Source organism: Mobula birostris, chromosome 15 (genome assembly GCF_030028105.1).
Source record: "Mobula birostris isolate sMobBir1 chromosome 15, sMobBir1.hap1, whole genome shotgun sequence".
In the NCBI taxonomy this organism is placed as follows: Eukaryota; Metazoa; Chordata; class Chondrichthyes; order Myliobatiformes; family Myliobatidae; genus Mobula; species Mobula birostris.
The window spans coordinates 74,540,791-74,546,790 of NC_092384.1; positions in this window are offsets into that span (position 1 = coordinate 74,540,791).

Consider the following 6,000-nt stretch of genomic DNA (forward strand, 5'->3'; position numbering starts at 1 on the left):
TATATTTTATGTTATTTAGAGATGCTTCAGGATAACAGGACATTCCAGCCCTATGAGCCCCTGTCACCCAGTTATACCTATGTGATTAATTAACCAACTAACCCGCACATTTTTGGAATGTGGGAAGAAACTGGAGCAGCTAAAGGAAATCCAGATGGTCATGGGCAGAAAGTATAAACTCCTTATAGGTATCGGTGAGAACTGAACCCAGTCTCTGACGCTGTAAAACTTTGCACTAACTGCTACGCTACCAGTGCCACATAGTATCTGCCTGTGCAGACACTGCATGTTGTACTTCTCTTATTACCTCACTGAACACTCTTCAAAAGTCTTTAATAGACTGCAAAGAGGGAGAGGAATCCTGAGACTAAGAAAAGATGCCCTATAAATGTAAATCTTCCTTTCTTTTCAGACACTGTATTGTTAGGCAAAGAGATGAGAGAAAATCTATCTCTTTCTATTCATTTCTGGCAATCACTGTTCATAAAAATCAGTCTTGTTTTAATGATCACAATTTGGCTTTTCTGAGCCACAACCCATCTGAGACTCTGTTATTATAATTATTAATAGTGATTATTTTAGAGATATTTTCCATAGTTGAATGAAAATTAGCCCAGTTGTAATATTGTTAGTCTGCACCATCGAGCATATGTAATAACATTGTGCCTAGCTGGATCCTAGGAGTAACTTAATGATAATTTTGCTGAGCAATGCACGTCCGTTGCTGTGTGAGAGAATAAGCAGCAGAACGTAGCTGTAACAACGTCCAAAGTTCAAAGTAAACTTATAATCAAAGTACATACAGTATATGTCACCATATACAACCCCTGGATTCTTTTTCTTGTGGGTATACACAGTAAGTCCAAGAAACAAAGTAGAATCAATGGAAGACTACATCCAATAGAATGGACAAATAGTCAATATACAAAAGACAGAAAACTGCAAATACCAAAGGACAAAAAAAAAAGAAAGAAATAAACAATAATCATTGAGACATGAGATGAAGAGTCCTTGAAAGTGATTCAATAAGTTGAAAGAACTGTTCAGTGATGGGGCAAGTGAAGTTGAGTGAAGTTATCCCCTCTGGCTCAAGAGCCTGATAGTTGAGGGGTAATAACTGTTATCCCCTCTCGTTCAAAAGCATTCAAGCGGACCTTGAACGTTCATATTGCATCATGCTGGGAACCTAGGGAGTGAGATCACAATGAACATGATGAAGGAAACTCCAGTTATAGGAAAGAAAGAAAAATAGAGTTGTAAATTCCTAGAGTCATGGAGTAACCATCCTCTCATTCTATTCCTATGTAGTCCTTTGTAAGCTCAATCAGTGATAACAGAACGAGTCAGAACTTAGAACATTGAAAATTACTACACAGTACAGGCATTTCAGCCCAAAATGTTGTGACAAACTTTAACCTACTCTAAGATCAATCTAACCCTTCTCTTCCACATAGCACTCTATTTTTCTTTTATCCATGTGCCTATCTAAAAGTCTCTTAAATGCCCCTAATGTGTCTGTTTTTTTACCACCACTGGCAGTGTGTTCTACACACTGTGCAAAAATCTTGCCTCTGAAATCCCTCCTACTGTGTCCTTTCTGTCCGACATCTTAAAGTTATGCCCTCTTGTTTCAATGACTTCCAACCCTGGGAAATAATCTCTGGCTGTCCACTCTGTCTCAGCCTCTTTATCACCTTGAAAAACTCTATCGTCACCTCTCATCCTCTTTCTCTCCAAAGTGAAAAGCCCGAGGTTGCTCAAACTATCCTCATAATACATGTTTTCTCAACCAGGCATCATCCTGGTACATCTCCTCTGCACCCTCTCTTCCAAAATGAGACAACCAGATCTGAACAGAGTACTCAAGAGGAAATTGAAAGTTGCAAAGGTCTCACAATGGGTAGAAACACAGTAATATCTTTGTGAAAAGCAGTCCATTATGGCTCTATACATTATATTCTTATCTTGAAGTGGGGTGATGTAACAGGTCCTACTGATGGAGATCCATGCTGATGAATATTCCAATCTAAACTAGTCCCAATTGCCTGTATGTGGCCTATATCTCTCTCTAACTTAAACAGCAAAATAAACAGCGACAAAACTGCAAGTGTAAAATAGCAGTCCAAGGTAGTGTTAGCGTTTCCCAGGTCAGTTCATGAAGCTGATGGCAGTGGGGATGAAAGTATTTTGAATTTTGCAGTGTGGGGCTTCAGGCTCTTGTGCCTCTTGCTTATTGCCTGATGCAATGTAGAAAAACAGGGACAAAAGCATTGATACTATCGGTTAACATTCAAAACAGACATACGTAGGCAAATAGCCTCTTACCATGTTGAGTCATTTGAGGATTTTATGTTGCAGGGTCCAGATGGGTGTCACAGGGCAGTGCAATGTAAGTGCTGTCATTCCAGAACACATTAATTCAAGTGAGTATTTAAAACAGTATCTTATTACCTGTTGACAGATGTATACGTTTTAACAGCATTTTTTTCCCCTTGGAACATAGGAGACTGAAAGGTGACCTTCTAGAGTGTATAAAACCAGGAGAGGCATAAATAAAGTGAATGTAGAACATAGCACAGTACCACACAAGAACATGCCATTCAGCCCACTATGCTATGCCAAACCAATTAGATTTGTAATCATATAGCTAACTAAGCTAATTACCTGCTTACACAATGTCCATATCCTAAGTGAGTCTGCCTCTTCCACAACCCCAGGCAGTGCATTCCAGGCACCCTCCCACTCTCTGTGGAAGATACTTGCCCCTCACACCTTCTTTGAAATTAATCCCTGTCACCTTAAATGTATGCCCTCTGGTATTAGATGTTTCAAACCCGGGGGAAAAAAAAAGATACTGTTAGTCTGCTCTATCTGTGCCTCTGACAATCTCATAAACCTTTATTAGATCTCCCCTCAGCATCTTTTGCTTCAGAGAAAACAACCCAAGGATGTCCAATCTCTCGTTGTAACATTTGCCCTCGAATCCAGGCAGCATCCTGGTAAACTTCTTCTGCACCCTCCCTAAAGCCTTGACATGATGGGGCAACCAGTATAGTATAAAACACTCCAATGAAGCCTATCAAGAGTTTTTTTAAAGCTGCAAATAACTTCTTAACTTTTGAACTTATCGTCTCGACTAATAAAAGCAAGCATGTAATATATCTTCTCAACCACCCCATCAATCTGTGTGGCCATTTTCAGAGAGTGTGAATGTGGACAGTGTCTTTCTCAAGGTTGGGGAATCAAGAATCAGAGGAAAACAGTTTAAAGAGTGAAAGGAGAGATTTAGTAAGAACCTAAACGGGATTTTTTTAATACAAAATATGGTATGTATGTTGCATAAGCCGCCAGAGGACGTGGTTGAGGCAAGAAAGAAAACAACATTGGAAAGACAGCTAAACAGATATCTGGATAGGGATTGATTAGAAAGGTCAAATGTGGGCGAATATGATTACTTTGGATGGATGTACATCGGTTGGACCGAAGGACATGTTTTTGCATTCTCTGACCCTATCTTTCTAAGAAGAGAATTCAACTAACGAATATCAAAGTAACATGTTTTATCCAAAAGTAAAGGCCAAATTCAGAGTAATGTGTTTTTGAATTCAAACTGACCAGACTTGATAGTTTAGCACAGCAACACTAAGTGCCACACCACCAAATTCAAGAACAGTTACTCCCTTTCAACCACTTGGTTCTTGAACAAACTGAAATAACCTTACATCACTACCTCAGTATAGCTAAATACGTCCACTTCAATCACTTTGCACTTCAATTGACTTAGTTTTTTTTTCTAATTCTGTTTGTTCTTGTAAAATTTGTGTATAATTTATGTTCAATTTATGTTATTCTTAAGAATGTTACATACCTGATACAATGTAGAAGAGAAGATGGCGGCAACGCAGCTCTCAGTGGCCACTCCGGTGGTGATGTCTGTTATTTGTCAAGTAGGGTGCCGTGCACAATCCTGATTTGACGGAGACAGATGTGAGAGCACGGACGAACATCTGGTGAAACCTCTGAAATACCTGCTTCACTGCTGCTGCTACTGTGTTGTCCAGAATCTCCGGAGGAGAAGGCCCCGAGTCCTTGGCTTTGCTTGTTGCTCGGCAGCCGAGGTGGGGTAGAAGCGCTCGGCAGAGGATGGTGCTCAGAGAGGCTGTGTCGGAGGCTCAAAGTTTTCGGACGGACTCAGAGTCCGCTGCGGTCGTGTGCTTCCAATGATGCTGCATCGGCAAGTTGGTGGCGCTTGGTGGTTCAGGGTGGGGAGAGTTCCTCCCTTCTGCCGCCTGCGTGAGATGACGAGTCTATCGGGACTTTGAGACATTTTTTTACCATACCCATGGTCTGCTCTTTATCAAATTATGGTATTGCTTTTCACTGTTGTAACTATATGTTATAATTATGTGGTTTTGTCAGTTTTAGTCTTGGTTTGTCCTGTGTTTCTTGTGATATCATTCTGGAGGAACATTGTATCATTTTTTAATGCATACATTTCTAAATGACAATAAACGAGGACTGAGTGTCCTCATAATCTAATGTGTCTGTGATACTGCTACAAGTAAGATTTTCATTGCACCTGTACTTCAGTACATAACAATAAGCTTAACTTTGATTAAACACAAAAGATCCTGTGGATATTGTAAATTTTGAGCAACGCTCACTTAATACAGCATCAATGGAGAGGAATAAACCTTTGATGTTTCAGGCGAAGGTCTTTCTTTGGATTGAAAAGGAAAGGGGCAGAAGCTAGAATAAGAAGGTGGAGGGATTGGGAGGAGTGCAAGCTGGTAGGCGACAGGTGAAACCAGGTGAGTGGGAACACGAGGAAATCTGCAGATGCTGGAATTTCAAGCAACATACATAAAAGTTGCTGGTGAACGCAGCAGGCCAGGCAGCATCTCTAGGAAGAGGTACAGTGGACATTTTGGGCCAAGACCCTTCGTCAGGACTAACTGAAAGAAGAGCTAGTAAGAGATTTGAAAGTGGGAGGGGTAGGGGGAGATCCAAAATGATAGGAGAAGACAGGAAGGGGAGGGATGAAGCCAAGAGCTGGACAGTTGATTGGCAAAAGGGATATGAGAGGATCATGGGACAGGAGGCCCAGGGAGAAAGAAAAGGGGGAGGGGGGAAACCCAGAGGATGGGCAAGGGGTATAGTGAGAGGGACAGAGGGAGAAAAAGGAGAGAGAGAAAGAGAATATGTGTATATAAATAAATAAATAACAGCTGGGGTATGAGGGGGATGTGGGGCATTAGCAGAAGTTTGAGAAGTCAATGTTCATGCCATCAGGTTGGAGGCTACCCAGACGGAATATAAGGTGTTGTTCCTCCAATCTGAGTGTGGCTTCATCTTTACAGTAGAGGAGGCCATGGATAGACATATCAGAATGGGATTGGGACGTGGAATTAAAATGTGTGGCCACTGGGAGATACTGCTTTCTCTGGCGGACAGAGCGTAGATGTTCAGCGAAACGATCTCCCAGTCTGCATCGGGTCTCACTAATATATAGAAGGCCGCATCAAGAGCATCAGACACAATACACCACTGATAAAGAATCAGTGAGTAGAAACCAGAGCATCCAGGAAAACCCAAATAATTCCTTAGTACTCTAACCTGGATTCTCGACCTCACAAATCTTGTTATGATCCTGTATTTTATTATTCAGCTGCACTGCACTTTGTCTGTAGCTGTTTCACTTAATTCTGCACTGTCATTAATCTGCCTTGTGTAAGAGCCATGTATCTGTTTTCTATTTGATTTGTATTTTGTATTACACATTTATTATGGTAACTAGTCCTATAGGACCATGAGACCATAAGACATAGGATCAGAATTAGGCCACTTGAGCTATTGAGTCTACTCCACCATTCCATCATGTCTGATCCCGGATCCCACTTAACCCCATAAACCTACCTTTTCGCCATATCCTTTGATGCCCTGACCGATCAGGAAACAATCAACATCCAGCTTATATATACTTACGGACCTGGCCTCCAC